Raw genomic sequence first — 16,471 nt, forward strand, 5'->3', positions numbered from 1 at the left:
ACCTTTGCCTAAACTATTTTCGTTGAACTTCCACCAAAGAGTCAGACTAATCCATAACTCACTTGACAATCATCTTTATCCTTCAAGTTAAATCTCACTTGAGGTCTTTGGTAAGAATTCAGTATGATTAAACATCCCAAATTGGAAAGAGTTGTTTGTCAGGCATGGTTCTAACTAAGAGATACCAATCAGATTTCTCAAAACCAGGAGGGTGTGTCCCATTTGAATAAAAAAAAGAAACAAAACTAGCAAATCCACTTTGTTCAGGTCAAAACCAAACCAACAAAATTACAATTGAGATCCTTTCTAAACCCAAACTATGCTAAGAGATATATAAAAAGCACAATCCAAATAACTTCATCTGTATTTTCTTTCACCACTACAAATCCCTTGCTCCACTGACCAAACACCGTTACATTTCACCTGTCCCTTTTAGTTCCTGTGCTACTGAGAATTTTTCACTGATCTTAAATAAGAAAGTGCAACTGGACACTCCTGCTGTCTCCAGGGACTCCTGTGTCCCCCTCCATTTGTTTTCAAAAGTGTTTTTCACATGTCCGTAACATTGATAAGGACAGATCTGAACACCCCATGTAGACCCGTGAAAAGGGAGTTCCAATGACCAGTCCCAATTCAAAACAGTGAGGTTAAAACAAAACGTGAGTCTGTTGTAACAGCTTAATCCTAAAGGCATCTCCCCTTCTCTTCCTCACCCCAGCACAAAGAGTTTTATAACACAGTAGCTTTCCCCTCTTAAGAAATTTTCTCTTGATAACTATTTTAATAATTTTTGTTTCATTTACTCTTTGGGCTATGTTATAACTCACAGTGAGCCTGAACATAATGCATTGTCTTCTCTCCTTTCTTTCCTATGATAACTGAGAATTGCAGGCCTGGAGATGGTTTACGGGGGAAGAGGAGATGATGGGACAGCTCTTTCGCCAGAGTTTTCTCTTCTGGCTCTAAGAAAAGCATGAACTAAGTTTCTTCACTTTGGTTGCTTGGGAGTAGCGAGCAACATCATTGATTCAAATTTGCAGAATGCCAGTTACTTTAACTGGTCTCTTTGTGCTAGGGAAATATGTCACCAGTAATCTCACGAGACAATGACGATAGAGATAATACCACCCATATAATGCTCAGATTGAAATGTTGATGCACTAAGCTAAGTTACTTAAAAATATGTGTGTGTATGTGGGTGTGTATATGTATAATTCAAAGCTAAATATAAATGTGAATACCTGTAATAGATCCGTCAGTTACAAAACCCTTGGTAATCTCTCTCTTATGGTTTTTGGGGATGTGAAAAATTGATGAATACTTCAATATTTAAATATTTACCTTACTCACAGGAAAGTACCTTTTTCTGATCCAGATCTTTCCATAAATTTCCCAGCACCAAATATTTAATCATATCATTCCATGATAAAAGAAAGGAAGAAAGAGAGAGAGAGAGAAAGAAAGAAGCCAATGTGATAGGGTGAATACATGTATGACTAGTTAGCACAACTGATAAGCACATCAGGTTAGTCAGATCATGGATTCCTCCCCCGTGGACCATGTTGTTTTGGTCTGTTTCGTGGCTGCAAGTCAAAGCCTATTCCTAGACATAGATAAACATTATTGGTCACCAGATATTGTGGGTAGAATTGTGTTCCCCCAAACAATATGTTGAAGTCCTAACATGAAGATATAAATTAAGATGAAGTCATGGAATAGGGTGGGCCCTTAATCCAATTTGACTGGTGTTTTTGCTGGAAGAGAGGAAGAGACACAGACACAGAGGGAAGTCCTAGCCATGTGAAGATGAAGGCAGAGATTGGAGTTATGCTGCCATGAGCCAAGGAATGCCTGGGACTACCAGAAGCTGGAAGAGGCGAGAAAGGATCTTCCCCTAGAGGCCCTGCCAACACCTTGATTTTGGACTTCTAGCCTCCGGAACTGTGAAACAATAAATCTCTATTGTTTTCAGCCATCCAGTTTGTGGTACTTTGTTACTGCAGCCCTAAGAAATCAATTTACCACAGAATCATCAACTCCTGGTGATGCCAGCCCATCATCTTCTGTACTCAGCACAGAGTAAATGTTCAAGTGTAGAATGTTTAAGAATGATAGGCAGAGTCATCTCTGTACATGAAGGACAACAGCAGGGTAGAATCATCCATGTATTGAAACGAATCTTGAGAATGTACCTAATCTAATGGCTCCTCCAAGATGGGACTCAGCTACAACTGAGAATCATAGTCACAGAATCTTAACATGTTCAAAGAATCTTAGAGATTTTTCTTTTCCTTTGAGATTATGTGATACCTAAGTGGTATGACTTTAAAAGGTGCAAGATGGGGTCCTCTGCACACATTGCACCTCCCAACACCCCACATGCCCCACTGATTCAATTCCACCTCCAGTTGTTGGGTTATAATAGCTTCCTCCCTTTGTCTTAAAGCTTTTGGTCTTCAGTAGTCCCAAATTAAAATGTAAATGAGTCTGGAAGACTTCCCAGCCTGAACTCATGTCAGTTCCCAACTTGAATGCTTATCAGTTCATCATTAATATTCCCCCATTGCCTAGTGGAATGCTGAACTCGTAGAGTATCCTCCATAAATATTTGCCAAATTGAACTGAGAAGCAGAGATTAGCAGGAACTAGACGAAGGATTAGGTAGGGTGGGTAGAGGAGAGGCAAAGAGGAAAAGGAGAGCACAAGACAAACTTACTCTCAGAGCTCTATGTAGGAGAAGTCCTAGACCTGACTCTGATTGTGACATGGGACTGCAACATAGGAGTGCATAAAAGGTCAGCTGGGAGCTTTATTTTATTTACTCCTCTCAGGCCAAGAAGCATTTGTGGCCCTAAAGGGTGGTGAGGAGGTGGGGCGGGGGCTTTCACCCTCTCTAACAACCTCCACCAGCTCTCAGCCCCTCTCCAGCCATCCCCCTAAAATATCTAAGCTGAATAAAAATAATGTATTTGGTGTGCAAATGCAACTTCAAGCAAGTCCCAGCATGACTCCCTATCCCTGCCCCCACATCCAAATTCCAATTAGACGCAGTCCCTATGTCCTTCCTTAATAGAAATGCTGAAGCTGCCGCTGCTAGTGAGGAACTCATTTTGAAATGTATGCCTGGTATGGACCCCAATATAAATCCACAATCAATATCAGAAATCCTCCCTCTTCGTATATTATCCATAAAAAGAGAAGCAAATACTTTTGAAAGAAGTCTGCACCACTTGAAGATGAATAGAGTGGTTCTTTAGCCAGAAGTGCCAGGAGAAATAAAAAGGAAAGTGTCAATTCTCTGAAGAAAGGAAAGCTGGAATAATACTCTGTGTGTCTATTGTTGGATCTCGATACCTAGAGTCTATAAAGACTTTTGAAAGTGTTTGAAACAGTCAGGAGCTGCTTGAAGCCTCACTGGATTTATTCGCTCATGAAAATGTGCAGGAGTAGTTCAACTATAGCCCACAAATTGAATCAAAGTGTTACAATAGAATGAAAACAAATTTTATACTAGATTTTTTTTAATTGGGTCAATGAAGAAAAGTTAACAATCCAAAATGTTAGTGGTCTACTCATGATATTTTTGTTAGGATTTCCTCAGTGAAGGGTCGCTCTTCTTTATAGTGCACATGACCTCTATCAACTCCTAAAGCTACTTGATGGTATAAATAGGGTGGCTGACTCCATCTGTAGAAATGCCACCCAGCAGTTGGGTCCCAGGGCACCAAACCTTCTCTGGCCTCCGAGGGTAGTGGTAGCCAATCCCAGCCAGGAGTGAGGACAAAACCTCCCCAGTGCCCAAGGCCAAAGTGATCATTTAGATAGTCCCTGAACCCCCAACCCCCACTAACCCCCAACCTCCAGCAACTCCATTTTCTGCTTTAGATTTCTCTGTAGCGTCTGTTCCCATCAAACATGACTTATATCTTACTCACTTATTTTGATTGTCCACTTCTCTGCACTAGAAGATAACTTCCTTGAGGGCAGGGAGTTTTGTCCATCGTGTTTACTGCTGTGGCCCAGCACCTCCGACAATGTCTGGCATCTTGTAGGTGCTCGATAAATATTTGTTGAAAGAGTGATTGATGCAAACGTTATAACTTTATATATTTCACTGAATAGAACTGAAGAATGTTTAAAGAATTCACCTATTTATTGATAGGAAAACCAGTTTATTTTTTGACTTCTTAAAGCAAAGACTTGGCTAATAATGAAAGATGGTGTACAGTGTAAACAAGAACGTTCATGATGAGCGCTTTGTGTTCTCTTTCTCTTCATCAGCTCAATTTTTCTTTCTGAATAAATTAACATAGATCTACCTGATCATTTTTGAATTGTGAGACTTGTCCATCCAAGACCTTTCTTTTGCATAATTTGGTCTTCCCTTTGTTTCTTTGCAGTAGCCCCAGTGTTCCAACAACAGAGGTGAGGAAGGGAGTCTCTGACTCAAAGAACACAAGATTCAGCCAAGGTCCCCTCTGGAGCGTGAGGACAATAAGGAAAAGCACTTAGGACTTTGGGTTTTCTGCCTACTTTTCTCTCCAGTCTCTGTCCTGCAAGTATCAGGTCACTCCTTTTGGTGTCTAGGGGTCAGAGACTTCTACCAGTAGATGACTTGAGAAGTGTCTCACAGTTTCAAAGCCTCACTGGGTACCTGGCTCAAAGGAAAATCTAATGGGTTGCTCTCCCTACCTAACCTACACAGAGGGCCCAAAGTAAACCAACCTCTTAGCCTGTTTATTTGAAGAGCAGTGGACCAAGAAAAGGCAGTGCCCATCTCTGTTTGTCTAACCTTGGGCCCTAGGGCTGGATGTGGCGATAAATGCTTCCCTCAAGGCTCACACTGCTTGGCCTCTTGCAAGTCTCCATTGAGACAAGGCAAGTGGGCGGGGTCAGGACCGTCTGGAAAGGCCAAGCACAGCAGCCCTGGGGCGAGGCAACTGCCAGTCTTTTTGAGAGGCTTTGGCTCCTGGTTCTTTCATCAGCAGAGTTCACTGTTTACTGGCAAGCTGATCCAAGGCTTCTTTATTAGTGCGCTTTATTCAGTGCTTCTTACATTGAAATCACCTGGGAAGCTTTAAAAAAAATACTAATACCCCGACCCAGGGCCTGCTCAATTTGCAGGGGCCCTTCTTCAAAAATTACTGAGAATTTCAAGATGGCAGACTATTAAACGCAAAGCAGAGCCCTTGTAAGTGCGGGGTCCCGTGGAACTGCACATATCATGGGCCCACGAAGCCCGCCTGCCCGGACTTCACTCCCAGAAATTCAGATTTCATTGGTCTTGAGTGGTGTCCGGTTATGGGAATTATTTTAAAGCTCCCTAAATATTTTTCATATGCAGTTAGGATTAAGAACCCTCATTCTAGCTCTGGGAATCACTAAATCCAAAAGATTCTTACAATTAGAATTGACACCTGCATGCAAACTTATCTCTAATTCAATAACTCAAAACCCTCACTGAAACATTTTCAGCTTATCCAGGGTGAAATCATCATGACAACATTCTTTAGAAAAATTTTCAGCCCATACATAAGTTAAAAGCTGTAGTCATGAATCACCTTTTGATTCCCTTTTTAAAAAACAAAAATGTCATGAAAATGGCATATTTTCTCATATAGAAAATTGATATAATTTTAAGTGTTATTACTCATCATCATTCACATTAGACTTGAAACAAAGCTAAACAAGAATATTGCTAAATGGAAATTTATCATCACATCAATAGAAATCACAGTGACACTTTAAAAAAATCAAACTCGTGTCAAACATCTTTTCCCTCACCTCCTCCCTGGAGAATAAGGAACACGAAATCACTATTCTGGGAATTTTATTTGGGAGAAACCTCCCAGAAAAGGTCCGTGGAGAGTCCCTGATCCCGAGCTAGTCCCACTACCGTGAGCCTCTCTGGAGAATATTTGCACCCTCTCCTATCCTGTAAGGTCTTCCTCAGAAGTACATCTTGAGAAGGGCACTCCCTGCTGCCCTGAGTTAGAAAGGCCATTGCTGTACCTGAAAGGCAATCCAAAGTTGAAGCCCTCCCACATCCTCTTCTGCAGTCTCCACACCCCTTGTTGAAACTCAATTTATTTCCAGATTTCCAGACTCCTGCTCTCAGTGCAGCTCTGGAAACCACCAAGTGCTACATCAGGGGAGGTTTGCAACCTTCCTACACTCACAACTGACTCTGCTTGGGTTAGATTTTCTGTGAGACAACCTGAGATTTATTCATTGGGTGGCATTTTAGATACAGGTAGGGTGACCAACTGTCCCAGGTTACACAGGACTGTCTTGGTTTTAGCACTGAAAATCCCACATCTTGGGATACTATTGGTCACCTTAGATATAGGATGTCACTTGTAATCTCTTCCAAAGCCTCCAGAACCTAAAAATGTGCATATGAAGAAAGTTGTGCTTGTTTGTTTTCCCTAGGATTTTGCTTAACTGTGTGTTAACCAGTTGCAGATGTGCCTCTGATGCTACTGGTGCTCTGGTCAGATATGCTAGACTCTGCTTTGTGGGTTTTATGTATCCATCTCCTACCTTCTGCATGCTTTGCTCCTAACTGCTCACACCTGCAACTGTCTTCAGAGACCTACCCTTGGGCTACTGGATCCATTTGCTGGACCTGCTGGGAGCCTGGGAGGCTTATGTTCCTCCCTACCCCACCCCCCCTACTCTGGGCCAGCCCATAAGCAATAACTAACTGGTACAGAAATATGAAAGCTCCTCCTTCCCTTGCTACAAGGGAAACAAACTCTGAGGTGTAATGTACACTTCTGAGCACCCTGTAGGATTAGGATGAGGCCAGGACATCACCTGAACTCACACCCTTGGCCTCTTCCCCTTCCTTCTCTTGCTTACCACACTCCCTTACTGGTTTCTCCTAAGAGCACTTCCTTCATAAGTAGCTTCTACCTGAATCCTCATCTCAGTCTCTGCTCTGGGGAACCTGACCCAAAATAGCCTTGATTCAGGAAGGGCTTATGTGATAAAGATATAACAAACACTCACAGGCAAGGTGGGTCTTTGCTTAGATGTCTGCCAAGGAGAAAAGGAGATCTCTGTCTTTACAAAGTCAAGGGAAGATAATAGATCATCAATCCAGCAGTGATTTCTTCTTCATGTTGCCAACAGAGAATTTTCCTGAAAACCCCAAGTGAACTTGGGTAATTCTTTCATTCTTCCATTATATTTACCAGCACGATAACAATTCTTTCATGGTGTTATAATATTTTGTGTGCTCAGTCTTGTCTTCTTAGCAGACCATAAGCCACTAAAAGGCAGGAACAAAGCATTTTTTCCCTGAATCACAAGTCACACAAAAGGGTGACTTACAGCACAGAATACATGCTTGTATAACAGATAGCAACACCATTCAGAAATGTTTAGAATTTTTACCAACTCTAGTAAATATCCATTTCACTGACTATCAGTTGAATAGTTTCAGCAACAGGAAACAGAAGGCACACCCAAATGGAATTCTGAAGAAAGTTTAGTAAAGGTAATATTTACAAAGGTGAAGGCAGGGAAATGAGAACCAGCAATGGATGGTGAAGCACCTTGGAGCTAGTAAGGGTGGGAAACTACTATTATCCTTGGGTCTGAGGGGGAATCTGGGAGAGAGATATTGTAGGAACCCAGTGACACCTGTAGCTGTTGGAAAGAGCCACTAGGCAAGAGCCAAGGACTCCAGTAGAACTACCAATCTGCAACTTGGCAGGGTGGGAGTCAGGACAAAGAAATACTCTGATCTGTCTCTCCCCCTGCTCTCAGATCTCTTGCTGGTGCCTTCCATTGTCCAAACCCAACCAGAAGTCAGACAGTAAGGGAACCTGGGTGGTGCAATCTAAAAAGGGATTCCAATCAGGGCAGAGAAAGCTGGAGAATGAATATGGAAGGGCAAATGGGGAGTAACCTGAACACTGAACAACTCCCCAAAGTCCATGCCAAGCATGGCACTTAACAGCATGTAAAAGCAAACTATGGCCGGTAGCTCCTGTTCTAAGTCTTTCCTCCAGAATACTCTCCATTTTACTACTTGCTATCTATTTCCATTTCTTCCTATCTCTCTGTTTGTTAGGTTCGTGGCTCTGTACTTATACGTGCCTCTAGCTCTGACGTTCAGGACACCCTTTGGATCTTTCTGGTTTCTTAGACTTTAGCTTTCTAGCAGGTTCTTGGCTCTCTGTTAAAGACTCCCATTTTTGCGTCTCCTGAAGTTTCCGATAAGAAACTTCCCACTGTTGCTTCAGCTCTGTGGAATGCCACTGGCCATTGCCAGTTGCCTGACCAGTTGGAAATCCAGTGTTCAAGGAAAAGTAGCTTTTATAGCCACTCATAGACCAACATAAGATGGTGACTTTGACATGGGGTATATGCATAAATTATGAAGATTCCTAACTTTGAGAGGGTCATTTATCAGAAAGAACGCAGGCTAAAAGTTATTTGTTTGTTTCTGCTAAATATGAGGTTGGTGTATGAAACCCTTCTGTGCAGGCATGGAATGGGTATAATTTTTCCAAAGGGAAAATAAATGTAGAGTCGTCCTCCTTAAGTTTCCCTTTTTGCATGTGTCTCTCCATTAGCAAGTGGAAATAGCTATAGAACCATCAATGATGTAGACATTGTGATACGAATTCTTTATTCACTCAGTACTGGCAGATAGAAAATGAAAATTCCCTGCAATGCACCTATCACTCCTAACATGAACAAGTGAGCAGTGCAACATGGCTCAGGATGGGTTGAGACAGGAATTGCCCACCATATTCAATCAGTGGGAAGAAGATACAGACAAAATCATAATAGGGGCATTTACTTTAGCCAGACCTGGCCAAGGGTTTTAGTGAGAAGAAATTGAAAGTAAACATCAGAACTCTACTGTACTCAGCTGAGATATTTACATCTCTTTTCCTTTAATAAACACACTATTGGGAAAAGTCCTTTTATATATGGTGAATTTTATCATTTGTGATACAGAAGTGTAGAAAGTCTTACTTCAGCAGAAGGAGGTCAGTGTCAGATTGCTGCCAGTTGTCTAGAAAACTCTTTTATTTTAACACTTGCCAGCATAACAAACACCATCCAACAACTTAGCTAACCAAATGATTGTGTTCAGAAAGCAAACACAGTGTCAAGAAAATGTTTTATGGATTATTATTTGTAGCTTACAGACACCACCTGATAAAGAGAGAATTCATACCCAGTATTTTCATCAGCAGTATAGAGATTCAATACATTCATCACACATTATTTGAAAATTTACTCTGTGGCAGGCACTGGGCTAAAGTCTGGAAAGGATAATTGTCATAGAATTTTGCTCTGAAGAATTAGAAAATCAGATCAGGAATCTTTCACAAAAGCCTGACAATTAAAAGTTGTTCCAAGCTACCCTAAAGGCAAGATTAAGCTGATAGTCATGGCATGGATAATAACATCCAACTTTTAATAACAATTTCAGAACCTAAAAGAAACAGATATTGCATCTGGTATTTTTAATATTTCTGTTTGGCCAGCAAATCATAATATCCACGTTACAAAGGTAACCACAGCTTCCTGCAACATGGCTGTGGTAGGCAGAATAACTACTGCCCTCCAAAGATATTCACGTTCTAATCCCCAGAACCAGTGAATGTATTACTTTACATGGCAAAGGGGACTTTTTAGATGCAAATAAATTAAGGATCTTGAGATGGGGAGATTATCCTGGATTATCCAGGTGGCCTTAATGTAATCACAAGGGTTCTTATAAGAGGGAGGCAAGAGGGTCAGAGTTAGGAGATATGATAACAAAAGCAGAGGTCAGAGAGAGAGAGAGACTTGAAGATGAAACGATGCTGACTTTGAAGATGGAGGAAGGAGTCACAAAACAAGGAATACAGGTGACCACTAGAAACTGGAAATCACAAGGAAATGTGTTTTCCCCTGGAGACTCCAGGAAGAAAGCAGCTCTGTGGATGGATGCCTTAATTTTAGCTCTATAAGACCCATTTTGGACTTCTGACCTCCAGAATTGTAAGAGAATAAGTTTGTATTGTTTTAAGCCACTAAGTTTGAAACTAGTACGGTGGCTGACTTAGGAACATCCATGGGAAATGACAATGAACGCATCGTTCAGATTTGTGGAAATCTGAATGGGTGGAGACTGCAGAAGGCCCAAGAAAGCACTGAGGCACAAGTATCAATCATGCAGTGGGGCAATTGTAAAAAATGGTCACTAATTTTCTGACTAATCTCCCTTTAATTGGTAGGGCCTATGTCCCGTACCCTTGAATCTGAGTTCCCTTTGGGACTGCTTCCACCAATACAGTGAGAAAACGTTGGCATATGATGTTTGAGGCCAAGTCACAGAAAGCCATGCAGTTTCCAGTGAGAAATGTGACTATTATGTCCTTTTTCACTCTGTGGAACTATAATTTGATAAATGATCACATCTTTTGAAGAAAATACCAGCAAGAATAAACACATTTCATCAAACAAAGAAATTAAGATGCACTGAATTTAAGATTCCAATTCAAGCAAATTATGGGCAATTTTCCTCTGCTTTTTTTTTTTTTTAAAGCCATTGTATCAGTCTTTTTTTTTTGTGAGGAAGATCAGCCCTGAGCTAACATCCATGCCAATCCTCCTCTTTTTGCTGAGGAAGACTGGCCCTGGGCTAACATCCGTGCCCATCTTCCTCCACTTTATATGGGGCGCCACCACAGCATGGCCTGACAAGTGGTGCGCCCGGGATCCGAACCCAGGCCACCAGCAGTAGAGCGTGTGCACTTAACCACTACGCCACGGGGCTGGCCCCACTGTTGTACCAGTCTTTGGGCTCATTTTCTCACCAGGTTTGAACATATGCTTTTTTTCACCCTGTGTTTCGCCATTTTTATGTAACAAGAATTGAGTACCACTTCCTTCATTTGCTACACCAAAGGGGAAAAAACAATTTTTACTCTCCAATCTGGAACCTAAGACTCAGGGCTGGCTCACAATGATGGTTTTTTTTCATTATTATTATTTCCATATGTTCTCATCTTCCAGCCTTTACTGTGACCCTTCTTAGACCTCCCTCTTCTACTTTATCACCTTTCAAATATTTATAAAATTAAAGATTCACCCTCTAACAACACTTATTTAAACAAGAATGCTCTTCTCCATCCATTCTTCTCATTCCTTTCTAGCTTAGAGAAGCAATCATTTGTCCTGGGGACATTTGGCCATATCGACAGGCAACTCCAAAATTATTTCCCATAAAATGTTTGTTCAACTTTGCTTAATTAAGGAGATGAACTTTGCTTGGAGCTTCAGTGAGTAAACAGGCTCTTTGTGAAGACACAATAGGTGGTGGTCCTATGTTAGAAAAATTACTTGAAACCTTATGTGTACAGTTCCAGTTCAGGTTAGAAACCACTAAAAGGTGATTTTCACAGGTAACTTACACCAGTGACTGTGAAAGGTATATGGTTTAGACAGACATTTTTTTTGGAATTTTTAAATTTTGATATAATTCCAAACTTAAGGATGTCTTTTATACCCTTTGCCCAGATTCACTAATAGTCTGCATTTTGCCCCATTTGCTTTATCATCATCTCTGTGTGTGTGTATTTTTTTTTTCTGAACCATTTTAGAGTAAGTTGATGATATCATGTCCCTTTACTTCAATTCTTCACAGCGTATTTCCAAAAAGAAGGACATTTTCTTACATAACTGCAGTACAACTGTCAATGATTTAGACAGACTTTTAATATCCATTTCCTCTTAAAATTCTGAGCTTCGGGCCGGCCCCGTGGCTTAGCGGTTAAGTGCGCGCGCTCCGCTGCTGGCAGCCCGGGTTCGGATCCCGGGCACGCACCGACGCACCGCTTCTCCGGCCATGCTGAGGCCGCGTCCCACATAGAGCAACTAGAAGGATGTGCAACTACGACGTACAACTATCTACTGGGGCTTTGGGGAAAAAGAAATAAATAAATTAAAAAAAAGTAAATAAAATAGAAAAAATAAAATTCTGAGCTTCTTTCAAAGGAAAGCTCAGTTAGGACACATTGCTGTAATCAGGTCAAACCTACAGGTGCTGGGTACTTTTTATACGGGTAGCTCCTGAGGGTAGAAAAGTCCTTCTTCCCCTATTACAGATGTACAGATTTTTTCCTAAGTTCCTTTTGTCCCTGTAAGTCCTGGGTCAGGGTGAAGGGAGGGGAGAGGGCTTCTGAATTCAAGACTAAAAGAAAGCCAAAAATTTAACTCATGAATCCACTCTGTACATGCTTCCCCACATTCTGGTCTGATTAGGTTTACTAAGTCTTTCTAGATTTTTCTGAAAATGTGATCTCAAATGGTCCCAAACAGAACTTAGATCTTTGTTGTATCTACACCAAAATTAGAAGACTGTCACTTTTATTTACTGATGCAATTTTCACTTTAGGTAGATCTCTGTAAGATTTATTTTTTCTGGACTTTGGAAAAGTATACTGCATGCTGCATCATGCTTGTCCAAGCTTTCGAGAAGCAGATCTTACTGTCACCTTCCAGGAAAAACATTGTCTCATTTCTAATTTTCTGCAGCATCCCTACTTTCACCTCAACTCCTTAATGTATTATTTCACTTACTTTTGTATTTATCTGGACATATAAAATTCATTTTAATGTCATTTATCTATTCTTTAGCTTCATTTGAGTAACTTAGCCATCAAAATTAGTAGAAGTAACTGTTTGTAGTGCCCATGTTTTGGCTATTTTAGAATTTAATAAACTCTATTTCTCCAAATGCCACAATTTAAAAATAAGTATTTTAAATGACAAAATATGGTTTTAAAATGTTCGATAAAATAAAATGTTATTACTGAATAAATTTAATTCTACTTTGTACAAGAAAGATGCAAATTGTATGGTTAATTGAAGGCATTTGATAGATAGCAAAAATGCAATTGGAAGTATGGAGTAGATAGGAAATCACTTGGTTGGAGCAGCTATTTTATAAGTGAAATTGTTGAAATTTGTAGCATACTAAAAATGGGAGATACTATAAGCAACCATAGACTTAGATTTATTTCTAGGTGTATAATAGTATCTGAGGCTATTGTAGTGATATTGTTTTTAAATTTCATTTTCCAATTGTCTATTTAAATATAGAGAAGTACAATTTACCTTTGTATATTGACCTTGTACCATACAATCTTACTAAACTCACTTATTCTACTAGGTTTTTTTGTAGATTCTTTAGTGTTTTCTATGTAAACAAGCATCTCCTCTGTAAATAATGACAGTTTTACTTTTCCTTTCCAATTTTTGTACCTTTTTTTTTCTTGCCTTATTTCACTGGCTATGAATCCTTAAACAATGTTGAATCAAAGTGATGAGATCAGATATCTTTCCCTTGCTTTTGATCTTAGGAGGAAAGTGTTTAGTATTTTACCATGAAGCATGATCTTAGTTGTAGATATTTCAGAGATGTTCTTTATCAGATTGCAGAAGATTCTTTCTATTTTTAGTTTGCTTAGAAAACTCTCCATCTAACACATAGCTAAACAATTAGCCAAAAATAAAAATCGACATTGCTTTGGAAAAATTTGGAGTATGTGAGGTTGCTATATCTTTACCTTTTACCTTTGAGTCTCACACAAACCCTTGCTATCCTCTGAACCTTGTCGTAGTACCCTCAACCCTTTAGAACTAAAGACATCTAAGCAGAAGGTTATCCATGTGTCTCCATTCAAAAAAGGTCTCACACACTCTGTTAAAACCCCAGAAAAACACCACCCAAGGCCAAAAGCCCTTCCAGTTCTTACAATCCTTTAATTTTTCTACCCAAGTCCTACCCTCAATCTAGTGAAGGAAAGGAGAATAGGAAAAGCAAAAAGAGAGAGGTCTCTCAGCTCTTCTCCTCCCAGGTGCCTCTGAGGGTAGAGCTCTTTTAAGTAAGTGTGAAGGACACTGCATGGGTCTAGGAATAGGTAGTGAAGATGCAGGTGGTATGGTAAAAAGATTCTGGACTGGCAATAAGGGGACCTGGGTTCTGTTCTGTATTCCATTCCTTTCTAGCCATTTGACCTTCGAGAAGGCTGCCTGGTGACCTCCCTGGCCTCAGTGGCCTCATCTATAAAATGCATGGGTTGAAGCAACATATGAACTCCAAGTGCCCTCTGCTATTCTGGACCACTTGATTCTAGATTAGAAGAACTAAACAGACAGAAACACTGATGGTTACAAAATGACAAATCTGCTAGATAACAAATACACATATTTTGTGCAACTGTTGACTAGATAACTGGAGCCACATTCGCCGCAAGGTTATCAACCTAGGTTGTGACCTTAGATATCGATTATTCCGCTTCACGTTTATCTCTTCAGCTGGATCACAGCTTCCTAGCCAGTAAGAAATTTATAAGGTAAAGCTTACTAATTTCTCGCAGAGGAAACAAATGTTCCCCTTCAGCTTTGACAGAGAAGTGGGTAGAAAATCTCAAGTTTTAGCACTGTCCAGGAAGGGCTGAAGAAGCAGGGCAGGGGAAGCTGGCAGCTGAAAGGTCCCGTCACTCTAATGGGAGAAAAAGCAAAGACAACTCACCTGGACTACTGAGAGTGCTTAATTTGGGTAATTCCCTGGAGATCCAAGATATCCCATGAGTACGGAATAAAATTAGCTGGGCACCAGAGTATTACATTTAACAGGCCCAAGTCAACAGTTTCAAGTTCCATCCTTGCTCTATTGAAGCTGACATGGTCTTGGCTTTCTTGGAAAGTACAGATTTTATGTAATTCAATGAAGGTCATTAGTGAATGATGACTGTGGTGATTTTAAAACATGGTTGCAAATTTTTTGATACTTCTATCAACAGGTGGGGATCTATGTCCCCTTCCTTTGAATCTTGGCAGGCTGGTGACTGCTTTAACCAATAGAGTCCAGTAAAAGTGGTGCTATGTGATTTCCGAGGCTAGGTCAAAAAAGGTGATTCAGCTTCTGCCTTGTTTGCCAGAACATTCTCTCTTGGAGCCCTGAGCCACCATGTGAGATGTCAGACTATTTTGGGACAACAGGCTGTGAGGAAGCCCAAGTCACATGGAGGGACTAGGTGTAGGTGCTCTAGTCATCAGTCCCAGTCTTCAAGTCATCCCAGACCAAATGCCAGACATGTGAGTGAAGAAGCCTCTAGATGATTCCAGTCCTTAGCCATTCAAGCCACTTCCAGTCATCTGAATCTTCACAGCTGAGTCCTCAGATACTGTGCAAGAGGGGTAAGCCACACTTTCTATCCCCTGCCTGAATTTTTGACCCGCAGAATCCGAGAGCATAATAAAATGGTCGTTGCTTTCCACTACCAAGTTGGAGTGATTTGTTATGCAGCAATAGATAATCAGATTAATAACCAACAAATGTGATTTAATCATTACACTATATACTTTTTATATTCAAAAATTTCAAAACGAAATCTTTGCTCAGAGAATATCTCCTAGGGAAGTAGGATCACTGTTATCTATTATCCATAATGTGTTCTATCCCCCCAAATAAAAACCTATTGGAGGATTCAATGAATATATTGATATTTGAATCAGCTGATATTTACACAGCACCCACTAAATACGGAACCCAGGGTAAGTTTAAAAACAATAATATGGAATGTAAGACACATTCTGTCCTTTAGGAATTTTCATCTGAATTGAATGGATGAGTCAAAATACAGGGCAAATTTGCTTACGAAAGGACACACTAGCCTAGCTCTAGGCAGTATGGCATAGTATTTACAAGAACAGGTCATGGATCCCAACCACCTGGGATTTGAATCCTCAGATTCAAATTCAGATTCAGACCCCTCCCTTCCAGCCGTGTGACCTCAAGCAAGCTACTTAACCCCTTTGTGCCTCAATTTCCTCATCTGTAACTGGGGATATCAATAGTACCTTCTCATAGGGTGTTTACGAAGATTAAATGAGAAAAGGTGTATGAGGTATTAGAACAGTGCCTGGCACATGGTAAGTTCTCAATAAATGTTAGGTGTCAACATTATAAGAGTATTGAGAGGATGCTTAAGACATACCCCACACAGGCAAATGCAGACTAAAGCAAAGTTTCACTAAAAAGTCACTTAAATAATCCAGGGACTAAAGGCTCGGTGTGCCCCATGAGCATACGGCTGCATGCTGAAATCTAAGCGAACATCCTGCTGCAGTCCTTCCCTTCTCCACAGTCACTGACTTCCTCTGGCCCACCCTTCTCACCTGGCTGTGGGTGTGATGAAAGGGCTTGAATTTCGGCATCAGACAGATGATAAGTCTTAACCTTGCCACTTACTATTGTGACCTTGGGCAAATTAGCTAGCGCTCCTCAGTCTCCCCATCTGTAAACTGGAGAAAACCATGCCTACATTTATGGAGTGTTGTGAAGATGAAAGTGATAAAGAACCTAGCACATAACAGGCACTTGCTAATAATTCCTTTCATAATGGGGCAGGGGGAAGGGAAGTTAGGGGAGATGCCTCAACTACAT

Source organism: Diceros bicornis, chromosome X (assembly GCF_020826845.1).
Source record: "Diceros bicornis minor isolate mBicDic1 chromosome X, mDicBic1.mat.cur, whole genome shotgun sequence".
Classification (NCBI taxonomy): domain Eukaryota; kingdom Metazoa; phylum Chordata; class Mammalia; order Perissodactyla; family Rhinocerotidae; genus Diceros; species Diceros bicornis.